General features: G+C 48.9%; 1 pseudogene; it reads right to left on the bottom strand.

Moving 5' to 3' along the window:
• Window positions 1-145: 145 nt before the first annotated feature.
• Window positions 146-26,292, bottom strand: LOC129811402 (solute carrier family 22 member 13-like; annotated as a pseudogene).
• Between the last annotated feature and the right edge of the window lie 1,705 nt (window positions 26,293-27,997).

The raw sequence follows: 27,997 nt of genomic DNA, 5'->3' as shown, positions 1-27,997 counted from the left end.
TTTAAGCTTTGTTGTGGACTTAGAACATCACATGTTATTTTCCTGTTTAAAAAAAAAGGTGTGATTTTTGAGAGAGCGAAAACTGTGAAAAATGGAAACCTTTGGAAAAACTCTACAAAATTTGGGAAAATAAAACAGAATCAAGTGAAGGAGAATGCAGATTTTTATAGGGAGCTAAGAATGCTCTCAGCAGGCCTCCACAGGCTGGGACAGACAAGATCACACAGATTTAAAAACAAGTTTAAACCGTAAAACCAGGGTCATGTTCAGTAGGGCACAACGTGGCAAAAAATGATTAGACCTTATTGGACACTGTTCAGCTAGTATCTCAGTGCTCCATGGAACTTTTAAATACATGAATCAACAGCATATGTGTGTGTGCAGAGTGTTTCATTAGAGTTGGGTTCCTGTGGGTTTTGGGAGGGTTTCTCGGGGTCTGTGTCTCCCAGGAATGGACAGGCCTTGTCAGCTGGGGTGTCCGCTGAGCGCCTGTCAGAAAATACACATCTCAGCTGGAGAGAGGTTCACATGCAAGAGTCCACTGTGTCTCTATTGAATATATTTCTTGGTCCAGGACTCTCTGAGTAGCAGGTCACAATACCCACTGGACACAAACTGGTTGAAATATGTTGTTTACACACAAAACAAAATTATTAAATGTAATGAGGATGAATCCATGTGGAAAACTAATCGAATTTGCAAAAAAAGTTGTCAATGTAAAGATTTTTTCTTAGAGGTTTAATCCGAAATGAAATGACCTGATTCACATTTAGTTTGATTTCATGTAGATTTCACGTTAGTTGACAACTCAATTAAATGTAAATACAAATTGATGTATAACTGGTGTCTATAACTGGAGTGGGACGAGAGAGGTGGGGAGGGAGAGGGAAGGGGGGAGTGGGACGAGAGAGGTGGGGAGGGAGAGGGAAGGGGGGAGTGGGACGAGAGAGGTGGGGAGGGAGAGGGAAGGGGGGAGTGGGACGAGAGAGGTGGGGAGGGAGAGGGAAGGGGGGAGTGGGACGAGAGAGGTGGGGAGGGAGAGGGAAGGGGGGAGTGGGGAGAGAGGTGGGGAGGGAGAGGGAAGGGGGGAGTGGGACGAAAGAGCTGGGGAGGGAGAGGGAAGGGGGGAGTGGGACGAGAGAGGTGGGGAGGGAGAGGGAAGGGGGGAGTGGGACGAGAGAGGTGGGGAGGGAGAGGGAAGGGGGGAGTGGGACGAGAGAGGTGGGGAGGGAGAGGGAAGGGGGGAGTGGGGAGAGAGGTGGGGAGGGAGAGGGAAGGGGGGAGTGGGGAGAGAGAGGTGGGGAGGGAGAGGGAAGGGGGGAGTGGGACGAGAGAGGTGGGGAGGGAGAGGGAAGGGGGGAGTGGGACGAGAGAGGTGGGGAGGGAGAGGGAAGGGGGGAGTGGGGAGAGAGGTGGGGAGGGAGAGGGAAGGGGGGAGTGGGACGAGAGAGGTGGGGAGGGAGAGGGAAGGGGAGAGTGGGACGAGAGAGGTGGGGAGGGAGAGGGAAGGGAGAGGGGGTAAATAGTTAACCTAAAATAAGAAATGATGTAACACTGAGATATACAAACACTGACACACACACACACTGATACACACACACACTGACACACACACACACTGACACACACACACTGACACACACACACACACTGATACACACACACTGACACATACACACACAGACACACACACACACTGATACACACACACTGACACACACACACACACACTGATACACACACACTGACACATACACACACTGACACACACACACACACACTCACTGACAGACACACTGACACACACACACACACTGACACATACACACACAGACACACACACTGACACATGCACACTCTGACACACACACTGACAGACACACACACTGACACACACACACACACACTCACTGACAGACACACACACACTGACATACACACACACACACTGACAGACACACACACACTGACACACACACTGACAGACACACACACCAGCTTTCTGAACTCTTGCGTGTAGGTCATAGCATTTCATGTCAGCTGCTGTTGACAAACTGAAGAGAGATTGACCACTTCAAGTGTGTAACACTCACACTCAAACACACACCATTTAGCTCCACAGTAGCAAGCAGGGTATGTGTATGGCTACATGTATGTGTGTTAGTGTGTGCGCAACTTGTGCATTTTGGCTGTGTGTGTCAAAGGTCTCTTACCTTCTGAAGCATGATGACCAGGCCAAGGGGAGGTGAAGCCTGGGCTGTCTGTCACAGTCCTCCAGCGAATCAGGGAGCGGCACACCGCTGGTCTCCGGTAGCAACAGACACAGTCCCGCCCCAACAATGGGGCCACTCCCATAAAGAATCATAGCGGTCAATGGGATGGTTTCTCCTCTAGGACTGACCACCGCATTGAGGATACACCCCACCCTGTAACACAGACACACCAAGCCCACACACTTCTGTCTGAAACACACACACACACACACACACACAGTCAGGATACAGCCTGCCCGTACAACTCAAACATACACATATTGCACAAACAGAGATACACACACATCATGTATTACTCAAGCATGGAGATAAGCTGGCATTTGAGCCAGGCGAGTGTGTGAGGGCAATAGATTAGTGCTGCGTGTCTGCTGGGTTTGAGATAGGAACTAGTCCCGTCTAGGGGTCAGGACACAGACACACTTCCGTACCTGATGAGCGTAGGGAAGAGCTCGATGCCGTAGAGTAATGAGACAAACACAGTGGTCTGCATACACAGCTTCCCCACCAGGGCCAGAGTCATCACCAACCCTGGAACATCTACACACACAGTGGTGGATCACTGGAGGTGTGTCTGCCTGTGCCTGTGCATGCTTGTGTCTGTGCATGTGTATGCTAGTGTCTGTGCATGTGTCTGCCTGTGCCTGTGCATGCTAGTGTCTGTGCATGTGCATGCTTGTGTCTGTGCCTGTGCATGCTAGTGTCTGTGCATGTGTATGCTAGTGTCTGTGCATGCTAGTGTCTGTGCATGCTAGTGTCTGTGCATGTGTATGCTAGTGTCTGTGCATGCTAGTGTCTGTGCATGCTAGTGTCTGTGCATGTGTATGCTAGTGTCTGTGCATGTGTATGCTAGTGTCTGTGCATGCTAGTGTCTGTGCATGTGTATGCTAGTGTCTGTGCATGTGTATGCTAGTGTCTGTGCATGCTAGTGTCTGTGCATGTGTATGCTTGTGTCTGTGCATGCTAGTGTCTGTGCATGTGTATGCTAGTGTCTGTGCATGCTAGTGTCTGTGCCTGTGTATGCTAGTGTCTGTGCATGTGTATGCTTGTGTCTGTGCATGCTAGTGTCTGTGCATGTGTATGCTAGTGTCTGTGCATGCTAGTGTCTGTGCATGTGTATGCTTGTGTCTGTGCATGTGTATGCTAGTGTCTGTGCATGTGTATGCTTGTGTCTGTGCATGTGCATGCTAGTGTCTGTGACTGTGCATGCTAGTGTCTGTGCATGTGCATGCTAGTGTCTGTGCCTGTGCATGTGTCTGCTTGTGTCTGTGCATGTGTCTGCTTGTGTCTGTGCATGTGTATGCTAGTGTCTGTGCATGTGCATGCTAGTGTCTGTGCCTGTGTATGCTATTGTCTGTGCATGTGTATGCTAGTGTCTGTGCATGTGTCTGCCTGTGCATGTGTATGCTAGTGTCTGTGCATGTGTCTGCCTGTGCCTGTGCATGCTAGTGTCTGTGCATGTGCATGCTTGTGTCTGTGCCTGTGCATGCTAGTGTCTGTGCATGTGTATGCTAGTGTCTGTGCATGTGCATGCTAGTGTCTGTGCCTGTGTATGCTTGTGTCTGTGCATGTGTATGATTGTGTCTGTGCATGTGTATGCTAGTGTCTGTGCCTGTGTATGCTTGTGTCTGTGCATGTGTATGATTGTGTCTGTGCATGTGTATGCTAGTGTCTGTGCATGTGTATGCTTGTGTCTGTGCATGTGCATGCTAGTGTCTGTGCATGTGCATGCTTGTGTCTGTGCCTGTGCATGCTAGTGTCTGTGCATGTGTATGCTAGTGTCTGTGCATGCTAGTGTCTGTGCATGCTAGTGTCTGTGCATGTGTATGCTAGTGTCTGTGCATGCTAGTGTCTGTGCCTGTGTATGCTTGTGTCTGTGCATGTGTATGCTAGTGTCTGTGCATGTGTATGCTAGTGTCTGAGCATGCTAGTGTCTGTGCATGTGTATGCTAGTGTCTGTGCCTGTGTATGCTTGTGTCTGTGCATGTGTATGCTAGTGTCTGTGCCTGTGCATGCTAGTGTCTGTGCCTGTGTATGCTTGTGTCTGTGCATGTGTATGATTGTGTCTGTGCATGTGTATGCTAGTGTCTGTGCATGTGTATGCTTGTGTCTGTGCATGTGTATGCTAGTGTCTGTGCCTGTGTATGCTTGTGTCTGTGCATGTGTATGATTGTGTCTGTGCATGTGTATGCTAGTGTCTGTGCATGTGTATGATTGTGTCTGTGCATGTGTATGCTAGTGTCTGTGCATGTGTATGCTTGTGTCTGTGCATGTGTATGCTAGTGTCTGTGCATGTGTATGCTAGTGTCTGTGCATGTGTATGCTAGTGTCTGTGCATGCTAGTGTCTGTGCATGTGTATGCTAGTGTCTGAGCCTGTGTATGCTTGTGTCTGTGCATGTGTATGCTTGTGTCTGTGCATGTGTATGCTTGTGCATGTGCATGCTAGTGTCTGTGCATGTGTATGCTTGTGCATGTGCATGCTAGTGTCTGTGCATGTGTATGCTTGTGTCTGTGTATGCTTGTGTCTGTGCATGCTAGTGTCTGTGCATGTGTATGCTTGTGTCTGTGCATGTGTATGCTAGTGTCTGTGCATGTGTATGCTTGTGTCTGTGCATGCTAGTGTCTGTGCATGTGTATGCTTGTGTCTGTGCATGTGTATGCTAGTGTCTGTGCATGTGTATGCTTGTGTCTGTGCATGCTAGTGTCTGTGCATGTGTATGCTTGTGTCTGTGCATGTGTATGCTAGTGTCTGTGCCTGTGCATGCTAGTGTCTGTGCCTGTGTATGCTAGTGTCTGTGCATGTGTATGCTAGTGTCTGTGCATGTGTATGCTTGTGTCTGTGCATGTGTATGCTAGTGTCTGTGCATGTGTATGCTTGTGTCTGTGTATGCTTGTGTCTGTGCATGTGTATGCTTGTGTCTGTGCATGTGTATGCTTGTGTCTGAGCCTGTGTATGCTTGTGTCTGTGCATGTGTATGCTTGTGCATGTGCATGCTTGTGTCTGTGCCTGTGCATGCTAGTGTCTGTGCCTGTGTATGCTAGTGTCTGTGCCTGTGTATGCTAGTGTCTGTGCATGCTAGTGTCTGTGCCTGTGCATGCTAGTGTCTGTGCCTGTGTATGCTAGTGTCTGTGCATGCTAGTGTCTGTGCCTGTGTATGCTAGTGTCTGTGCCTGTTAGTGTCTGTGCATGTGTATGCTAGTGTCTGTGCATGCTAGTGTCTGTGCATGTGTATGCTAGTGTCTGTGCATGTGTATGCTTGTGTCTGTGCATGCTAGTGTCTGTGCATGTGTATGCTTGTGTCTGTGCATGTGTATGCTAGTGTCTGTGCCTGTGCATGCTAGTGTCTGTGCCTGTGTATGCTAGTGTCTGTGTATGCTTGTGTCTGTGCATGTGTATGCTAGTGTCTGTGCATGTGTATGCTTGTGTCTGTGTATGCTTGTGTCTGTGCATGTGTATGCTTGTGTCTGTGCATGTGTATGCTAGTGTCTGTGCATGTGTATGCTTGTGTCTGTGCCTGTGTATGCTAGTGTCTGTGCATGTGTATGCTTGTGTCTGTGCATGTGTATGCTAGTGTCTGTGCCTGTGTATGCTTGTGTCTGTGTATGCTAGTGTCTGTGCATGTGTATGCTTGTGTCTGTGCATGCTAGTGTCTGTGCATGTGTATGCTTGTGTCTGTGCATGTGTATGCTAGTGTCTGTGCCTGTGCATGCTAGTGTCTGTGCCTGTGTATGCTAGTGTCTGTGCATGTGTATGCTAGTGTCTGTGCATGTGTATGCTTGTGTCTGTGCATGTGTATGCTAGTGTCTGTGCATGTGTATGCTTGTGTCTGTGTATGCTTGTGTCTGTGCATGTGTATGCTTGTGTCTGTGCATGTGTATGCTTGTGTCTGAGCCTGTGTATGCTTGTGTCTGTGCATGTGTATGCTTGTGCATGTGCATGCTTGTGTCTGTGCCTGTGCATGCTAGTGTCTGTGCCTGTGTATGCTAGTGTCTGTGCATGCTAGTGTCTGTGCCTGTGTATGCTAGTGTCTGTGCCTGTGTATGCTAGTGTCTGTGCATGCTAGTGTCTGTGCCTGTGCATGCTAGTGTCTGTGCCTGTGTATGCTAGTGTCTGTGCATGCTAGTGTCTGTGCCTGTGTATGCTAGTGTCTGTGCCTGTTAGTGTCTGTGCCTGTGTATGCTAGTGTCTGTGCCTGTGTATGCTAGTGTCTGTGCATGCTAGTGTCTGTGCATGTGTATGCTAGTGTCTGTGCATGTGTATGCTTGTGTCTGTGTATGCTAGTGTCTGTGCCTGTGCATGCTAGTGTCTGTGCCTGTGTATGCTTGTGTCTGTGCATGTGTATGCTTGTGTCTGAGCCTGTGTATGCTTGTGCATGTGCATGCTTGTGTCTGTGCCTGTGCATGCTAGTGTCTGTGCCTGTGTATGCTAGTGTCTGTGCATGCTAGTGTCTGTGCCTGTGTATGCTAGTGTCTGTGCATGCTAGTGTCTGTGCCTGTGCATGCTAGTGTCTGTGCCTGTGTATGCTAGTGTCTGTGCATGCTAGTGTCTGTGCCTGTGCATGCTAGTGTCTGTGCCTGTGTATGCTAGTGTCTGTGCATGCTAGTGTCTGTGCCTGTGTATGCTAGTGTCTGTGCCTGTTAGTGTCTGTGCATGTGTATGCTAGTGTCTGTGCATGCTAGTGTCTGTGCATGTGTATGCTAGTGTCTGTGCATGTGTATGCTTGTGTCTGTGTATGCTAGTGTCTGTGCATGTGTATGCTTGTGTCTGTGCATGCTAGTGTCTGTGCATGTGTATGCTTGTGTCTGTGTATGCTAGTGTCTGTGCATGTGTATGCTTGTGTCTGTGCATGCTAGTGTCTGTGCATGTGTATGATTGTGTCTGTGCATGCTAGTGTCTGTGCATGTGTATGCTTGTGTCTGTGCCTGTGTATGCTTGTGTCTGTGCATGTGTATGCTTGTGTCTGTGCATGTGTATGCTAGTGTCTGTGCATGTGTATGCTTGTGTCTGTGCCTGTGCATGCTATTGTCTGTGCATGTGTATGCTTGTGTCTGTGCCTGTGCATGCTAGTGTCTGTGCCTGTGTATGCTTGTGTCTGTGCATGTGTATGCTAGTGTCTGTGCATGTGCATGCTAGTGTCTGTGCATGTGTATGCTTGTGTCTGTGCATGCTAGTGTCTGTGCATGCTAGTGTCTGTGCATGTGTATGCTTGTGTCTGTGCCTGTGCATGCTAGTGTCTGTGCCTGTGCATGCTAGTGTCTGTGCCTGTGTATGCTTGTGTCTGTGCATGTGTATGCTAGTGTCTGTGCATGTGCATGCTAGTGTCTGTGCATGTGTATGCTTGTGTCTGTGCCTGTGCATGCTATTGTCTGTGCATGTGTATGCTAGTGTCTGTGCATGTGTATGCTTGTGTCTGTGCATGTGTATGCTAGTGTCTGTGCCTGTGCATGCTAGTGTCTGTGCATGTGTTTACCGTAGAAGCGTGATGCAAGCAGGGACAGCAGGCAGAAGGAGCCACTGAGGAGCAGGGACAGCATGCTGATTGGGCGTCTGCCACAGCGGGCCAATAGGAATGGGACGAGCAAGCAGGGTGTCTCTGATAGGCCGCTGAAGAACTGAGCCAGGAAGACATCCACCCCGAAACGCCCGACATTCAGACAGATACCGTAGTACGTCAGGGCTGATGCTAGCCTAACACACACGCATACACAGTGGGGAGAGACAGCATCAGAGACAGTGGGGAGAGATAGCATCAGAGACAGCATCATACACAGGGAGGAGAGACAGCATCATACACAGGGTTGAGAGACAGCATCATACACAGGGCGGAGAGACAGCATCATACACAGGACGGAGAGACAGCACCAGACACAGGGCGGAGAAAAAAGCATCAGACACAGGACGGAGAGACAGCATCATACACGGGGCGGAGAGACAGCATCAGACACAGGGCAGAGAGACAGCATCAGACACAGGGCAGAGAGACAGCATCAGACACAGGGCGGAGAGACAGCATCAGACACAGGGCGGAGAGACAGCATTATACACAGGGCGGAGAGACAGCGTCAGACACAGGGCGGAGAGACAGCGTCAGACACAGGGCGGAGAGACAGCATCAGGCACAAGGCGGAGAGACAGCATCAGACACAGGGCGGAGAGACAGCATCAGACACAGGGCGGAGAGACAGCATCATACACAGGGCGGAGAGACAGCATCATACACAGGGCGGAGAGACAGCATCATACACAGGGCGGAGAGACAGCATCATACACAGGTAGAAGAGACAGCATCATACACAGTGCGGAGAGACAGCATCAGACACAGGGCGGGGAGACAGCATCAGACACGGGGCGGAGAGACAGCCTCAGACACAGGGCGGAGAGACAGCATCAGACACGGGGCGGAGAGACAGCATCAGACACAGGGCGGAGAGACAGCATCAGACACAGGGCGGAGAGACAGCATCAGACACAGGGCGGAGAGACAGCATCAGACAAATGCTGTAGAACAAATGGAGTACAGCGGTAGAACGTGACAACCTCTCAACAAAGTTGTTGGTGTTTTATACCTTCAAATTAAAGCTGACAGTCTGCACTTTAACATCAGTCATTGTATCATTTCAAATCCAAAGTGCTGGTGTTACGGTCCCATAAGACAAACTATAAATGAAAATAACTGACAACCAAAACAAAACGGAATCAGGTGGATTTTAGGAGGGGTTCTCAAAGACACTCCTGGGGGTGTCCACCGAAAAGTTGACTAGCAACAAGAGTCTGGTTCCTAAAAGACACCCACCATGAATGCCCATTAAATTTGCCCCATAAAACACAAACCAAAATAAACCCCTACAAACCAACTTTGAATATGGAGCTAAAAGAAAGTGGGGCAAACCAAAAAGGGGAGAACACAAGATTAAAGGCTTTGTTTTTATCACACTCACAAAGGAAGCGCTAAACCGTGGTCAAGCACTTCCAACATCTCTCAAGAACCAACTGGAGCAGTGGGCCACTCTTAGATATCACCTGGGCTAGCACAGGTGATACACCTTCCCACTAACGAGATGGACAAGCCGGCACAGGTGATACACCTTCCCACTAACGAGATGGACAAGCCGGCACAGGTGATACACCTTCCCACTAACGAGATGGACAAGCCGACACAGGTGATACACCTTCCCACTAACGAGATGGACAAGCCGGCACAGGTGATACACCTTTCCACTAACGAGATGGACAAGCCGGCACAGGTGATACACCTTCCCACTAACGAGATGGACAAGCCGACACAGGTGATACACCTTCCCACTAACGAGATGGACAAGCCGACACAGGTGATACACCTTCCCACTAATGAGATGGACAAGCCGGCACAGGTGATACACCTTCCCACTAACGAGATGGACAAGCCGACACAGGTGATACACCTTCCCACTAACGAGATGGACAAGCCGGCACAGGTGATACACCTTCCCACTAACGAGATGGACAAGCCGGCTCAGGTGATACACCTTCCCACTAACGAGATGGACAAGCCGGCTCAGGTGATACACCTTCCCACTAACGAGGTAACACCAATTGGTCCGCCCTAAGTGATAACGCTCTACCTCCAAATAGAAATGGAATAACCTGTATCACTGGAGTACAGAGCTAAAACAATACTTTTGGTGCTCACTGTACACACAGACTGACCCACCCAATGTAACTCATGATGACCAGGCGCAGTAGAATGGTGGGACTTCTCATGTGTCCGCAGTGAGAAAGTGTGTTTCCCTCCTGGGTTAGCGTGTCTGCCTTTGCGATGTGTGTGCCAGTCTCTAGTGTGTGTGTCTCATTGTCAGGTGTGTCTGTGTCCAGGGGGACTTGTTGCAGGTCCTTCTCCTCTGTGCCCAACAGCTGCAACAGAAACACACACACACAGACAACAAACACACGCACACAGACAACAAACACACGCACACAGACAACAAACACACACACACAGACAACAAACACACACACACAGTACCTGAGTTGAGTCTAGGAACACTGATATAGTACAGACATACATTTGTGTGTGTGTGTGTGTGTGTGTGTGTGCGTGTGTGTGTGTGTGTGTGTGTGTGTGTGTGTGTGTGTGTGTGTGTGTGTGTGTGTGTGTGTGTGTGTGTGTGTGTGTGTGTGTGTGTGTATATATATATATATATATACCAGGTCTAGACAGCGTTTGTCCTCAGGACTGTGTGTCCTGTACTCCTCCAGAGTGTCTGTCCTCTTCTTCAGGAACAACCAGTGAGGAGACTCAGGAATGGAGCTGAGAGGGGGAGATTCATGGCTGAGAAGGGGGGAGATTCATGGCTGAGAAGGGGGAGATTCATGGCTGAGAAGGGGGAGATTCATGGCTGAGAAGGTGGAGATTCATGGCTGAGAAGGGGGAGATTCATGGCTGAGAAGGTGGAGATTCATGGCTGAGAAGGGGGAGATTCATGGCTGAGAAGGTGGAGATTCATGGCTGAGAGGGGGAGATTCATGGCTGAGAAGGGGGGATTCATGGCTGAGAAGGGGGAGATTTGTGGCTGAGAGGGAGAGATTCATGGCTGAGAAGGGGGAGATTCATGGCCGAGAAGGGGGAGATTCATGGCTGAGAAGGTGGAGATTCATGGCTGAGAAGGGGGGGGGATTCATGGCTGAGAAGGGGGGGGTCATGGCTGAGAAGGGGGAGATTCATGGCAGAGAGGGGGAGATTCATGGCTGAGAAGGAGGAGATTCATGGCTGAGAAGGAGGAGATTCATGGCTGAGAGGGGGGAGATTCATGGCTGAGAGGGGGGAGATTCATGGCTGAGAAGGGGGAGATTCATGGCTGAGAAGGGGGAGATTCATGGCTGAGAAAGGGGAGATTCATTGCTGAGAAGGGGGAGATTCATGGCTGAGAAGGGGGAGATTCATTGCTGAAGGGGAGATTCATGGCTGAGAAGGGGGAGATTCATGGCTGAGAAGGGGGAGATTCATTGCTGAAGGGGAGATTCATGGCATTTCACTACAGGTTCACTCACACTCTCTCACCTGGTTTCAGGGGAGACTTAGGGTTGTGTGTGTTACTCACTAGTAGAGTGGCAGACAGAGGATCTGTGGTACGGTCAGTGTCAGGTGTATTTGTGTCCAGGTGTGTGTTACTCACTAGTAGAGTGGCAGCCAGAGGATCTGTGGTACGGTCAGTGCCAGGTGTATTTGTGTCCAGGTGTGTGTTACTCACTAGTAGAGTGGCAGACAGATGATCTGTGGTACGGTCAGTGTCAGGTGTATTTGTGTCCAGGTGTGTGTTACTCACTAGTAGAGTGGCAGACAGAGGATCTGTGGTACGGCCAGTGCCAGGTGTAGCTGTGTCCAGGTGTGTGTTACTCACTAGTAGAGTGGCAGACAGAGAATCTGTGGTATCGCCAGTGCCAGGTGTAGCTGTGTCCAGGTGTGTGTAAGGTACGCCAGCGGTGCCAGGGCCATCATACCCAGACTGAAGGAGAAGGACAGGAGTGCTGGGGGCCAGATACGATACCTGGGAAGACTCCATTCCACACCTACACACACACACACACACACACACACACACACACACACACACACACACACACACACACACACACACACACAGTTAAATCCATGCACACAGCCGTATGTCACGATGCACACACAGTTACGGAAGGGTAGATGTAAATAAAAAAAGTGCTTCTACACCTGCATTACTTGCTGTTTGGGGTTTTAGGCTGGGTTTCTGTACAGCACTTTGAGATATCAGCTGATGTAAGAAGGGCTTTATAAATACATTTGATTTGATGTGTGTGTGTGTGTTTTCCTTACCCAGGCTGAAGCTGCAGATATTGATGCAGCAGCAGGACACCCCGGCCATACAGCGAAGGGTGAGGAAGAGGATGGCTTGAGGAAGGATGGCCGGGAGCAGAGCAGTCACAGCATGGACACACACACACACCAGCAGTACCACTCGCTTACCGTACCTAGTCACACACACACACAGACACACACACACACACACACACACACACACACACACACACACCTTCCATGTGTTACAGTGTATCATTTACTGTGTGTGTGTGTGTGTGTGTGTGTGTGTGTGTGTGTGTGTGTGTGTGTGTGTGTGTGTGTGTGTGTGTATACAATGTGTGTATAAAGTGTGTGTAAACAGTGTGTGTATACAGTGTGTGTATATACAGTTGAAGTCGGAAGTTTACATACATCTTACCAAATACATTTTAACTAAGTTTTTCACTTCAATTCCTGACATTTAATCCTAGTAAAAATGTCCTGTCTTAAGTCAGTTAGGATCACCACTTTATTTTTAGAATGTGAAATGTCAGAATAATAGTAGAGAGAATGATTTATTTCAGCTTGTATTTATTTCATCACATTCCCAGTGGGTCAGAAGTTTACATACACTCAATTAGTATTTGGTAGCATTGCCTTTCAATTGTTTAACTTGGGTCAAACGTTTCGTGTAGCCTTCCACAAGCTTCCCACAATAAGTTGGGTGAATTTTGGCCCATTCCTCCTGACAGAGCTGGTGTAACTGAGTCAGATTTGTAGGCCTCCTTGCTCACACACGCTTTTACAGTTCTGCTCACACATTTTCTATAGGATTGAGGTCAGGGCTTTGTGATGTCCACTCCAATACCTTGACTTTGTTGTCCTTAAGCCATTTTGCCACAACTTTGGAAGTATACTTGGGGGTCATTGTCCATTTGGAAGACCCATTCGCGACCAATCTTTAACTTCCTGACTGATGTTTTGAGATGTTGCTTCAAAATATCCACATCATTTTCCTGCCTCATGATGCCATCTATTTTGTGAAGTGCACCAGTCCCTCCTGCAGCAAAGCACCCCCACAACATAATGCTGCCACCCCCATGCTTCACGGTTGGGATGGTGTTCTTCGGCTTGCCAGCCTCCCCCTTTTTCCACCAAACATAACAATGGTCATTCTCCCAAGGATGAACCAGACTTGTGAGCTTGTGAGCCTCCCCCTTTTTCCTACAAACATTAAGATGGTCTTTATAGCCAAACAGTTCTATTTTTGTTTCATCAGACCAGAGGACATTTCTCCAAAAAGTACGATCTTTGTCCCCATGTGCAGTTGCAAACCGTAGTCTGGCTTTTTTATGGCGGTTTTGGAGCAGTGGCTTCATCCTTGCTGAGCGGCCTTTCAGGTTATGTAGATATAGGACTCGTTTTACTGTGGATATAGATACTTTTGTGCCTGTTTCCTCCAGCATCTTCACAAGGTCCTTTGCTGTTGTTCTGGGATTGATTTGCACTTTTCGCACCAAAGTACGTTCGTCTCTAGGAGACAGAACGCGTCTCCTTCCTGAGCGGTATGACGGCTGCGTGGTCCCATGGTGTTTATACTTGAGTACTGTTGTTTGTACAGATGTACAGTGGTACCTTCAGGCGTTTGGAAATTGCTCTCAAGGATGAACCAGACTTGTGGAGGTCTACAATTTTTTGTCTGAGGTCTTGGCTGAATTCTTTTGATTTTCCCATGATTGTAACGGCGTTCCTCTCTCTCTTCATAAGAAGAGGAGGAGTAGTGATCGAGCCAAGGCGCAGCGGGTTGTGAAAACATGATGAGTTTTATTTATAAGACAAACGAAACAAACTATACTTTAATAAACTAACAAAATAACAAAACGAAACTTGACAGACTAGTACGACGAACTGACATAACACACGCAGAACGAACGAACAAGTACTTACTACAAAAAACGCACGAACAAACCGAAACAATCCCGTATGGTGTAACATCGACACAGACACAGGAGACAATCACCCACAAACAAACAGTGAGAACACCCTACCTAAATATGACTCTTAATTAGAGGAGAACGCAAAACACCTGCCTCTAATTAAGAGCCATACCAGGCAACCAAAACCAACATAGAAACAGATAACATAGACTGCCCACCCCAAACACATGCCCTGACCTAAACACATACAAAAAACAACATAAAACAGGTCAGGACCGTTACAGAACCCCCCCCTCAAGGTGCGAACGCCGGGCGCACCAGCACAAAGTCCAGGGGAGGGTCTGGGTGGGCAGTTGACCACGGTGGTGGCTCCGGCTCTGGACGCTGTCCCCACACCACCATAGTCACCCCCCGCTTCTGTCTACCCCTCCCAATGACCACCCTAAAACTCACATCCCCTAAATAAATGGCCAGCACCAGGAGAAGGGGCAGCACCGGGACAAGGGGCAGCACTGGGACAAGGGGCAGCACCGGGACAAGGGGCAGCACCAGGATAAGGGGCAGCACCGGGATAAGGGGCAGCACCGGGATAAGGGGCAGCACCGGGATAAGGGGCAGCACCGGGACAAGGGGCAGCACCGGGACAAGGGGCAGCACCGGGATAAGGGGCAGCACCGGGACAAGGGGCAGCACCGGGACAAGGGGCAGCACCGGGATAAGGGGCAGCACCGGGATAAGGGGCAGCACCGGGATAAGGGGCAGCACCGGGACAAGGGGCAGCACCGGGAAAAGGGGCAACACCGGGACAAGGGGCAGGTCCCGGCTGATATACTCTGGCAGATCCTGGCTGAGGGACTCTGGCAGGTCTATGCAGGCTGACGGCTCTCAACGCTCATGGCAGGCTGACGGCTCTCGACGCTCATGGCAGGCTGACGGCTCTCGATGCTCATGGCAGGCTGACGGCTCTCGACGCTCATGGCAGGCTGACGGCTCTCGACGCTCATGGCAGGCTGACGGCTCTCGACGCTCATGGCAGGCTGACAGCTCTCGACGCTCATGGCGGGCTGACGGCTCTCGACGCTCATGGCGGGCTGACGGCTCTCGACGCTCATGGCTCTCTGACGGCTCTGGCTGCTCATGGCTCGCTGGCGGCTCTGGCAGATCCTGTCTGGTTGGCGGCTCTGGCAGATCCTGTCTGGTTGGCGGCTCTGGCAGATCCTGTCTGGCGGGCGGCTCTAGCGGCTCCTGTCTGGCAGGCGGCTCTAGCGGCTCCTGTCTGGCGGACGGCTCTGTAGGCTCATGGCAGACGGGCGGCTTTGCAGGCTCATGGCAGACGGGCGGCTTTGCAGGCTCATGGCAGACGGATGGCTCAGACGGCGCTGGGGAGACGGATGGCTCAGATGGCGCTGGGGAGACGGATGGCTCAGATGGCGCTGGGGAGACGGATGGCTCTGGCCGGATACGGCGCACTGTAGACCTGGTGCGTGGTGCCGGAACTGGAGTCACCGGGCTAAGGATAAGCACCTTCCTACTAGTGCGGGGAGCAGGGACAGGGCACACTGTATTCTCAAAGCCCACTCTATACCTGATGCGAGGTACCGGCACTGGTGACACCGGGCTGAGGACAAGCACATCAGGATTAGTAGGGGGAGAAGATACAGTGTGTTCAGGGCTCTGGAGACGCACAGGAGGCTTTGTGCGTGGTGCCGGAACTGGAGGCACCGAACTGGATACACGCACTACAGAGAGAGTGCGTGGAGGAGGAACTGGGCTCAGGAGACGCACTGGTAGCCTAGTGCGTAGTGTAGGCACTGTAGGTACTAGGCTGGGGCGGGGAGGTGGCGCCCGAAATACCGGACCGTGGAGGCGTACTGGCACTCTTGAGCATTGAGCCTGCCCAACCTTACCTGGTTGAATGCTCCCGGTCGCCCGACCAGTGCGGGGAGGTGGAATAACCCGCACCGGCCTATGTAGGCGAACCGGGGAAACCATGCGTAAGGCCGGTGCCATGTATGCCGGCCTGAGGAGACGCACTGGAGACCAGACGCGTTGAGCCGGCCTCATGACACCTGGCTCAATACCCAATCTAGCCCTACCAGTGCGGGGAGGTGGAATAACCCGCACTGGGCTATGCACTCGTACAGGAGACACCGTGCGCTCTACTGCGTAACACGGCGCCTGCCCGTACTCCCGCTCTCCACGGTAAGCCTGGGAAGTGGGCGCAGGTCTCCTACCTGCCCTTGGCCCACTACCTCTTAGCCCCCCCCAAGAAAATTTTGGGTGTTACTTACGGGCTTTTTGGGCTTCCGTGCCAGACGGTTCCCTCATAGCTCCGGTTCCTCTCTCCGGTAGCCTCTGCTCTCCTCAGTGCCTCCAGCTGTTCCCATGGGAGGCGATCCCTACCAGCCAGGATCTCCTCCCATGTGTAGCAACCCTTTCCGTCCAATATATCGTCCCATGTCCATTGCTCCTTCTTTTCCTGTCCCTTACTCCATTTACTCCGCTGCTTGGCTCTGGAATGGTGGGTGATTCTGTAACGGCGTTCCTCTCTCTCTTCATAAGAAGAGGAGGTGTAGTGATCGAGCCAAGGCGCAGCGGGTTGTGAAAACATGATGAGTTTTATTTATTAGACAAAACGAAACAAACTATACTTGAATAAACTAACAAAATAACAAAACGAAAATAGACAGACTAGTACGACGAACTGACATAACACACGCAGAACGAACGAACAAGTACTTACTACAAAAACGCACGAACAAACCGAAACAATCCCGTATGGTGTAACATCGACACAGACACAGGAGACAATCACCCACAAACAAACAGTGAGAACACCCTACCTAAATATGACTCTTAATTAGAGGAGAACGCAAAACACCTGCCTCTAATTAAGAGCCATACCAGGCAACCAAAACCAACATAGAAACAGATAACATAGACTGCCCACCCCAAACACATGCCCTGACCTAAACACATACAAAAAACAACATAAAACAGGTCAGGACCGTTACAGAACCCCCCCCTCAAGGTGCGAACGCCGGGCGCACCAGCACAAAGTCCAGGGGAGGGTCTGGGTGGGCAGTTGACCACGGTGGTGGCTCCGGCTCTGGACGCTGTCCCCACACCACCATAGTCACCCCCCGCTTCTGTCTACCCCTCCCAATGACCACCCTAAAACTCACATCCCCTAAATAAATGGCCAGCACCAGGAGAAGGGGCAGCACCGGGACAAGGGGCAGCACCGGGACAAGGGGCAGCACCGGGACAAGGGGCAGCACCAGGATAAGGGGCAGCACCGGGATAAGGGGCAGCACCGGGATAAGGGGCAGCACCGGGATAAGGGGCAGCACCGGGACAAGGGGCAGCACCGGGACAAGGGGCAGCACCGGGATAAGGGGCAGCACCGGGACAAGGGGCAGCACCGGGACAAGGGGCAGCACCGGGATAAGGGGCAGCACCGGGATAAGGGGCAGCACCGGGATAAGGGGCAGCACCGGGACAAGGGGCAGCACCGGGAAAAGGGGCAACACCGGGACAAGGGGCAGGTCCCGGCTGATATACTCTGGCAGATCCTGGCTGAGGGACTCTGGCAGGTCTATGCAGGCTGACGGCTCTCGACGCTCATGGCAGGCTGACGGCTCTCGACGCTCATGGCAGGCTGACGGCTCTCGATGCTCATGGCAGGCTGACGGCTCTCGACGCTCATGGCAGGCTGACGGCTCTCGACGCTCATGGCAGGCTGACGGCTCTCGACGCTCATGGCAGGCTGACAGCTCTCGACGCTCATGGCGGGCTGACGGCTCTCGACGCTCATGGCGGGCTGACGGCTCTCGACGCTCATGGCTCTCTGACGGCTCTGGCTGCTCATGGCTCGCTGGCGGCTCTGGCAGATCCTGTCTGGTTGGCGGCTCTGGCAGATCCTGTCTGGTTGGCGGCTCTGGCAGATCCTGTCTGGCGGGCGGCTCTAGCGGCTCCTGTCTGGCAGGCGGCTCTAGCGGCTCCTGTCTGGCGGACGGCTCTGTAGGCTCATGGCAGACGGGCGGCTTTGCAGGCTCATGGCAGACGGGCGGCTTTGCAGGCTCATGGCAGACGGATGGCTCAGACGGCGCTGGGGAGACGGATGGCTCAGATGGCGCTGGGGAGACGGATGGCTCAGATGGCGCTGGGGAGACGGATGGCTCTGGCCGGATACGGCGCACTGTAGACCTGGTGCGTGGTGCCGGAACTGGAGTCACCGGGCTAAGGATAAGCACCTTCCTACTAGTGCGGGGAGCAGGGACAGGGCACACTGTATTCTCAAAGCCCACTCTATACCTGATGCGAGGTACCGGCACTGGTGACACCGGGCTGAGGACAAGCACATCAGGATTAGTAGGGGGAGAAGATACAGTGTGTTCAGGGCTCTGGAGACGCACAGGAGGCTTTGTGCGTGGTGCCGGAACTGGAGGCACCGAACTGGATACACGCACTACAGAGAGAGTGCGTGGAGGAGGAACTGGGCTCAGGAGACGCACTGGTAGCCTAGTGCGTAGTGTAGGCACTGTAGGTACTAGGCTGGGGCGGGGAGGTGGCGCCCGAAATACCGGACCGTGGAGGCGTACTGGCACTCTTGAGCATTGAGCCTGCCCAACCTTACCTGGTTGAATGCTCCCGGTCGCCCGACCAGTGCGGGGAGGTGGAATAACCCGCACCGGCCTATGTAGGCGAACCGGGGAAACCATGCGTAAGGCCGGTGCCATGTATGCCGGCCTGAGGAGACGCACTGGAGACCAGACGCGTTGAGCCGGCCTCATGACACCTGGCTCAATACCCAATCTAGCCCTACCAGTGCGGGGAGGTGGAATAACCCGCACTGGGCTATGCACTCGTACAGGAGACACCGTGCGCTCTACTGCGTAACACGGCGCCTGCCCGTACTCCCGCTCTCCACGGTAAGCCTGGGAAGTGGGCGCAGGTCTCCTACCTGCCCTTGGCCCACTACCTCTTAGCCCCCCCCAAGAAAATTTTGGGTGTTACTTACGGGCTTTTTGGGCTTCCGTGCCAGACGGTTCCCTCATAGCTCCGGTTCCTCTCTCCGGTAGCCTCTGCTCTCCTCAGTGCCTCCAGCTGTTCCCATGGGAGGCGATCCCTACCAGCCAGGATCTCCTCCCATGTGTAGCAACCCTTTCCGTCCAATATATCGTCCCATGTCCATTGCTCCTTCTTTTCCTGTCCCTTACTCCATTTACTCCGCTGCTTGGCTCTGGAATGGTGGGTGATTCTGTAACGGCGTTCCTCTCTCTCTTCATAAGAAGAGGAGGTGTAGTGATCGAGCCAAGGCGCAGCGGGTTGTGAAAACATGATGAGTTTTATTTATTAGACAAAACGAAACAAACTATACTTGAATAAACTAACAAAATAACAAAACGAAAATAGACAGACTAGTACGACGAACTGACATAACACACGCAGAACGAACGAACAAGTACTTACTACAAAAACGCACGAACAAACCGAAACAATCCCGTATGGTGTAACATCGACACAGACACAGGAGACAATCACCCACAAACAAACAGTGAGAACACCCTACCTAAATATGACTCTTAATTAGAGGAGAACGCAAAACACCTGCCTCTAATTAAGAGCCATACCAGGCAACCAAAACCAACATAGAAACAGATAACATAGACTGCCCACCCAAAACACATGCCCTGACCTAAACACATACAAAAAACAACATAAAACAGGTCAGGACCGTTACAATGATGTCAAGCAGAGGCACTGAGTTTGAAGGTAGGCTTTGAAATGCATCCACAGGTACACCTCCAATTGACCTAAATTATGTAAATTAGCCTATCAGAAGCTTCTAAAGCCATGACATCATTTTCTGGAATTTTCCAAGCTGTTTACTTAGTGTATGTAAACTTCTGACCCACTGGAATTGTGATACATTGAATTATAAATGAAATAATCTGTCTGTAAACAGTTGTTGGAAAAATTACTTGTGTCATGCACAAAGTAGATGTCCTAACCGACTTGCCAAAACTATAGTTTGTTAACAAGAAATTTGTGGAGTGGTTGAAAAATGAGTTTTAATGACTCCACCCTAAGTGTATGTAAACCTTCGACTTCAACTGTATATATACTGTGTGTGTGTGTGTGTATGTACAGTGTATGTATGTCACCTGTCAGAGAGAGCTCCTCCAAAGAGAGATCCCAGCAGAAGGCCAGTCATGTACATGGTCTGACTGTAGGACAAGACCACTGGATCCATACACACTGCGCCCTGTAACACAAACACACAGATGTTTCTGCTAGATAATGTTCTAGTAATCTAGTTGCACCACTACATATTTATTGCCACACACCTGATAATGAAATCTGTTGTTTTACAGGTTCAGCCATAGTAGTACTCAAGGTCAGCCATAGTAGTACTCAGGGTCAGCCATAGTACTACTCAGGGTCAGCCATAGTCGTACTCAGGGTCAGCCATAGTAGTACTCAGGGTCAGCCATAGTAGTACTCAGGGTCAGCCATAGTAGTACTCAGGGTCAGCCATAGTAGTACTCAGGGTCAGCCATAGTAGTACTCAGGGTCAGCCATAGTACTACTCAGGGTCAGCCATAGTAGTACTCAGGGTCAGCCATAGTAGTACTCAGGGTCAGCCATAGTACTACTCAGGGTCAGCCATAGTAGTACTCAGGGTCAGCCATAGTAGTACTCAGGGTCAGCCATAGTACTACTCAGGGTCAGCCATAGTAGTACTCAGGGTCAGCCATAGTAGTACTCAGGGTCAGCCATAGTACTACTCAGGGTCAGCCATAGTAGTAATCAGGGTCAGCCATAGTAGTACTCAGGGTCAGCCATGTAGTAATCGGGGTCAGCCATAGTAGTACTCAGGATCAGCCATAGTCGTACTCAGGGTCAGCCATAGTAGTAATCAGGGTCAGCCATAGTAGTAATCAGGGTCAGCCATAGTAGTACTCCGGTTCAGCCATAGTCGTACTCAGGGTCAGCCATAGTAGTAATCAGGGTCAGCCATAGTAGTACTCAGGGTCAGCCATAGTAGTACTCAGGGTCAGCCATAGTAGTACTCAGGGTCAGCCATAGTAGTAATCAGGGTCAGCCATAGTAGTACTCCGGTTCAGCCATAGTCGTACTCAGGGTCAGCCATAGTAGTACTCAGGGTCAGCCATAGTAGTACTCACGGTCAGCCATAGTAGTACTCAGGGTCAGCCATAGTAGTACTCAGGGTCAGCCATAGTAGTACTCAGGGTCAGCCATAGTTGTACTCAGGGTCAGCCATAGTAGTACTCAGGGTCAGCCATGTAGTAATCGGGGTCAGCCATAGTAGTACTCAGGATCAGCCATAGTAATACTCAGGATGAGCCATAGTAGTACTCAGGGTCAGCCATAGTAGTACCCAGGGTCAGCCATAGTAGTAATCGGGTTCAGCCATAGTACTACCCAGGGTCAGCCATAGTAGTACCCAGGGTCAGCCATAGTAGTACCCAGGGTCAGCCATAGTAGTACTCATGTTTAGCCATAGAAGTACTCAGGTTCAGGTGCATATTATTAGTAGATTTGGATAGAAAACACTCTGAAGTTTCTACAACTGTTTGAATGATGTCTGTGTGTATAACAGAACTCATATGGCAGGCAAAAACCCTAGGATTTTTTTGGGGGGTCACAGTCCATTCAAATGCTTGTCTATGGGATATACAAAGGAATTCCTCCCAGATTGCAGTTCCTATGGCTTCCACTAGATGTCAAGAGTCTTTAGAAAGGGTTTCAGGCTGGTTTTTGAAAAATTGATTAGTAGTTGTAGTTTTTCAAGGTGGCTCTCATTTGGACTGTAGTCTTGTGGCGCACGTGGATGAGGGCGCGCACCTTGTTATTTATCTCCGGAATTGAACATACTACATTCCGTGTTAAATTGTATAATTTATTTACATATTAAGGTACCTGAGGATTGATTAGAAACGTTGTTTGACTTCTTTGGACAAAGTTTATTGGTAACTTTTCGGATTCTTTTGCCTGCATGTTGAACGAGTGGAACGGGTGGATTACTGAATCAAACGCGCCAAATAAACTGACTTTTTTGGGATATAATGGACTTTATCAAACAAAACGACAATTTGTTGTGTAGCTGGGACCCTTTGGATTGCAAACAGAGGAAGATCTTCAAAAGTAAGTGCTTTATTTTATCGCTATTTCTGATTTTTGTGACGCCTCTGCTGGTTTGGAAAATGTTTTTAATGCTGGTGTATGCGGGTCGCTGTCCTCAGTCAATCGCATGGTATGTTTTCGCCGTAAAGCCTTTTTGAAATGTGACAAAGTGGTTGGATTAACAAGAAGTTAAATATACAGTCCGTGGCATACAGTCCGGGAAACTGTGCTGCCTGTCGGGCTTCGTTCAGGGCTTAAATGCCCCAAGACCTCTTGGCTCAAAGTAAGGAACATTTAACTTGCTAACATTCTAACTTATAAAACTGATAATGAGCTCCAAGCACAAATGAAAGCATGACGTTAGTGTGAAACGTACCATCTCTTAGTGTAGCAATCAGTGAAAAGGTATGTTCTGATGCACCGTGGGCTCTATCGTCAAGGCATCCACACTTATTTATAGACTTTATCTCATGATCTCGACAAAACAACTTCTGTTATGTTGATAATGATCATGAGATAAACAAGGGATTTTTTTTCCCTCTCTTCAATATGTCCTCTCTGGACCAGACCCAGCTGCTATCGCATTCGTGTCAATGGGAGACACTACTGGTTAGGTAACCCGGTCTGGAACGGAGGATTGTTTTCAATTGTAAAAAGCCTAAGCGAACTATCTTCACTGTCTAGGCCCCTTGCTTTTTCAATCTTTACTAATGACCTGCCACTGGCCTTAAGTAAAGCCAGTGTGTCTATGTATGCGGATGACTCAACGCTATACACGTCAGCTAGTACAGCGGCTGAAATCACTGCAACACTTAAAGAGCTGCAGTTAGTTTCAGAATGGCTGGCAAGGAATAAGTTAGTCCTAAATATTTCTAAAACTAAAAGCATTATATTTGGAACAAATCATTCACTAAACCCTAAACCTCAACTAAATCTTGTAATAAATAATGTGGAAATTGAGCAAGTTGAGGTGACTAAACTGCTTGGAGTTACCCTGGATGGTAAACTGTCATGGTCAAAACATATTGATACAACAGTAGCTAAAATGGTGAGAAGTCTGTCTATAATAAAGCGATGCTCTGCCTTCTTAACAACACTATCAACAAGGCAGGTCCTACAGGCCCTAGTTTTGTCACACCTTGACTACTGTTCAGTCGTGTGGTCGGGTGCCACAAAAAAGAACTTAGGAAAATTGCAATTGGCTCAGAACAGGGCAGCACGGCTGGCCCTTGGATGTATATAGAGAGCTAATATTAATAACATACATGTCAATCTCTCCTGGCTCAAAGTGGAGGAGCGATTGACTTCGTCACTACTTTTATTTATGAGAGGTATTGACATGCTGAATGCACCGAGCTGTCTGTCTAAACCACAGGTGTCAAACTCATTCCACGGAGGGCCGAGTGTCTGCGGGTTTTCGCTCCTCCCTTGTACTTGATTGATGAATTAACATCACTAATTAGTTAGGAACTCCCCACACCTGGTTGTCTAGGGCTTTATTGAAAGGAAAAACCAAAAACCTGCAGACACTAGGCCCTCCGTGGAATGAGTTTGACACCCCTGGTCTAAACTACTGGCACACAGCTCACATACCCATGCATACCCCTCAAGACATGCCACAAGAGGTCTCTTCACTGTCCCCAAGTCCAGAACAGACTATGGGAGGCACACAGTACTACATAGAGCCATGACTACATGGAACTCTATTCCACAGTACTACATAGAGCCATGACTACATGGAACTCTATTCCACAGTACTACATAGAGCCATGACTACATGGAACTCTATTCCACATCAGGTAACTGATGCAAGCAGTAGAATCAGATTTAAAACCAGATAAAAATACACCTTATGGAAGAGCGGGGACTGTGAAGAGACACACAAAGGCACAGACACACATACACATGATAAGACACACACTCTACACACACGTATACATGGATGTTGTATTGTAGATATGTGATAGTGGAGTAGTGGCCTGAGGGAACATACTAAATGTATTGTAGATATGTGATAGTGGAGTAGTGGCCTGAGGGAACATACTAAATGTATTGTAGATATGTGATAGTGGAGTAGTGGCCTGAGGGAACATACTAAATGTATTGTAGATATGTGATAGTGGAGTAGTGGCCTGAGGGAACATACTAAATGTATTGTAGATATGTGATAGTGGAGTAGTGGCCTGAGGGAACATACTAAATGTATTGGGTAAAATGTTATGACATCTCATCAACAATGTATACAACTGCCTTCATGTTGCTGGATCCTTAATAAATACAAATACATATTTCATATATTACATATTTCATATATTACATATTTCATATATTACATATTTCATCCACCAGCACAGCCACGTGGACAATAAAACAAGTCAATAAATCCTGACACAGAGTTGGGGGTCTTCGTTTCATTTGTAATAAACGTTGAATGTAATATTTACCCCTGTACCAGTAAACATGAAAAATAAATAAATAGGAGGCAGAGTTCAATTACAACTATTCAGAGACGCCCCCCCCCCCCCCCCCCCCTTTGCCAATTATGTTGAAACCATAATTACTGTATTTAATTCCAGGCTTTTCATTACATGTTTACTCACATTATCTCTCTCCGTGTCGTTCCCCCGCGTGATCTCATCCTGTGTCGGTAACAATACCGATATTAGTGACACGTTCATCTCGCGCACGTCCCCCGTAGTGTTGTTCTGTTTGCGCGCACTACTAGAAGAGACATCATCTCCTCCGGTTCGACTCTTGGACGGTAACTGACTGGGGACGTTAGCGCACGAGGAGGCTGCTCTGCTGACAGTGAAGACGTCGAGGAAGAAAAGAAACGCCGTGAAGAAGAATATGAGAGCGAGCCGCAAGTACACCGCGAGCTGCAATGGAGCCATAGGACGTTTCTCTTTCACTCTCTCTCTCTCTGCTCACCGCCTAACTCACCAGACAGCGGAGGTGAAGGGACAGTTACACCCGTAAACTCATGGAACTCCCGTCAAGTCTTCTTAGCGCAAGAAGTACTGTAAAAGCAAAGTCTAATCATTACAAATCGTGACAAAGTGGTCAGGGGTGAATAAATACCTAACCCACAGTCCTCTGCATTATACTTCCTCCCTATTGCCTGGGGGTCGAGCTTACCTAAACCTAGAAATTCTATAGAACTACTTTACCACTTCTCTCTCCCCTCTCTTCTCTCTCCATTCCTTCTCTCTCCCCTCTCTTTTCTCTCCATTCCTTCTCTCTATCCCTCCTCTCTTCTCTCTCCATTCCTTCTCTCTCCCCTCTCTTTTCTCTCCCTTCATTCTCTCTCCCCTCTCTTTTCTCTCAATTCCTTCTCTCTATCCCTCCTCTCTTCTCTCTCTATGCCTTCTCTCTCAAAACAGTTAGCATATTTCCCCAAAACCCCACAGACATCTTGGAAAATGAAACACACCAATCAAAATCATGTACTTCCTGCTCAAAATGAAACTCTGCTTACAAATGAGACACACATCATATGAATATAACTTAGTGACAACTGAGATCACACTAATGGGACATATTCAAAACACTACTATCAGAACCTATTTCAATGTAAAGACTAAGATGTTTTATACTGTAAATTGTTTGTGTGTACTCAAATAAAACAAATACGTTTTATATTTCAACAAGACTCATTACATGACAGCATACTGTGAACACACATACAGGGAAATTGCAAACATACAGTAAATATATATTGGAATATGCAAAGGAAGACAAATAGGCCTATTTGTACTACTGTACTGTATGTTAGATCAATAAAACTGTCAAAATACGGTAGTATCTAAATCATAAGTCAAGAAACAAATACTCCATTACGAAAACAAAATCAGTAATCTCTGTTGTTTTGGTCCAGCCACAGATTTTCATCAACATCACAGGCAATATATTCTGGAAGCAGTTGTCATGGAAGCAGTTGCGGAGGACCTGAGCAGCCCAATGGGAAACGTACGTTGTCCCGAATTAGAACATTTGCTGCTCAGGATCACCTGGACGTCTCTGGCTGAAAAAGATGGTCACGTAAGGCGTTCAGGAGAGGGTGGCATGGCGGTGGAGGATCCCATTGTGGCTCATAGCTGTGCATATGGTGACATCCCCCCCCCCCGCGCTGGCCTGGTACCTCACTCTGATGTGATGAAAGATGGCAGGGTTTTCAATCATCTGTTGTTGGATTTCCCGCAGTCTTATGGCATTATGTTCAACTAGCGTTTGCACAATGGCAGCTTTCCTGTTCGTGGTGGTCGTCTTTCAGTTATACTACCCTTTTTCTTCTGAATGTTTAAACACTAGCAGTGATTCTTGAAGCACGATCTCTGAAAGCATTAACACTTGTAGTCAATGCATTTACCAAGTGTTGCCAAACTGAATGCACCTTCTCTGCTTTACACTCAGTTTGTCATTTTACAACACACTTCTAGCAAAACTGTAAACATTGGTCTCTACATTGCTACACTATTTTGCCAATTGCCTGTCCACATTGACACATGAAAAGCCTTTTAGATAATGAGTTCACTTACAAATCATAGCTTGAGCACTATACATAGGTAACAGGTAAACATTTGGTTTGGACAACAATGGTGGCCAATATTGGACAGAGAGTAAGAGGGGTGAGAACTAGAGGAGGAGGAAGAGGAGGACGAAGAGGAGGAAGAGGAAGAGGAAGACGAAGAGGAGGAGGAAGAGGAGGAGGAAGAGGAGGACAAGGAGGAGGTGAAGAAGTAAGAGGAGGAGGAGAAGTAAGAGGAGGAGGAGAAGTAAGAGGAGGAAGAAGATGATGAAGAGGAGGAGGAGTAGGAAGATGAGGAAGAGGAGGAAGAGAAGGAGGAAGAGGAGGAGGAAGAGGAGGACGAGGAGGTGAAGATGTAAGAGGAGGAGGAGGAAGATGAGGAGGAAGAGGAGGACGAGGAGGAGGTGAAGAAGGAAGAGGAGGAGGAGAAGAAAGAGGTGAAGTAGGGCGGGAGAGAAGGAGAGGACGGGGAAGAGGAAAAGGACACAATAACTGATGAAATCAGAGCGACTGGTTGACCATGTTGTCAACCACGGGATGAACATGAGGGAGGCTGGGCAACGGGTTCAACCAAATCTGAGCCGCTATACTGTTGCAGGTATCATCAGGATATTTAGAAATGAGAACCGGTAAGTAACTGTAGTCTTACTGGTACAGTATTATGTACTGTACTTTCATAATGAGATGGATCGATGGCCAGACCCACAAAGAAGACGAGATGTAGCCAACATTTTCTTCAGTTCTTTTTTTTTTCTAGCACAAATGTTTTGGTTTTTCTTCTACTGCGCTTTTGTTGTTTAAGGAGTGTTAGAACATTTAGAGAAAAAATTATACTAATAATTTCAACCTTATTTGTATTGATAGTGTGTTAGGTTTGGAATACACTTCCATACTTTACACATTTGGATACCTGTGTGTTTCCTACATGTATGACAAAACTTTATTGCAAACTCCTTTGCCCTGCATGCAGAAAAAAGCAAAAGCCACAAGTGTTTTTCATTTATACTATCAGTTCGTAGTTGGTGCTTCGTGTGCTTATTCAAATGATGGTTTGTGTGTACTGTATTGACGCAAAAACACAATTTGCAAGTAGTATTTGTTTTTTTGCAAGAGATGTCTAATGTTTTGCTGGTTTGGTGTAAGGTTTTGTGGTTAGTGTGTAGAGTTTTTCAAAAATAGTCTATAGTTTTAAAGATGGGGGTTAAGCAACCAGAAAAAAACTGTAAAACTAAATAGCATACAGTAACAGTAAACACGACAGTAATACAGTATACAAGATTAACATGTTACAAAGTAGTATAGCTCCCAGTTTCCTC

The sequence above is a fragment of the Salvelinus fontinalis genome, chromosome 15, assembly GCF_029448725.1.
Source record: "Salvelinus fontinalis isolate EN_2023a chromosome 15, ASM2944872v1, whole genome shotgun sequence".
NCBI lineage: Eukaryota > Metazoa > Chordata > Actinopteri > Salmoniformes > Salmonidae > Salvelinus > Salvelinus fontinalis.
Note: the sequence above shows the minus strand (reverse complement) of the source record. Positions and strands in the feature narration are given on the sequence as shown.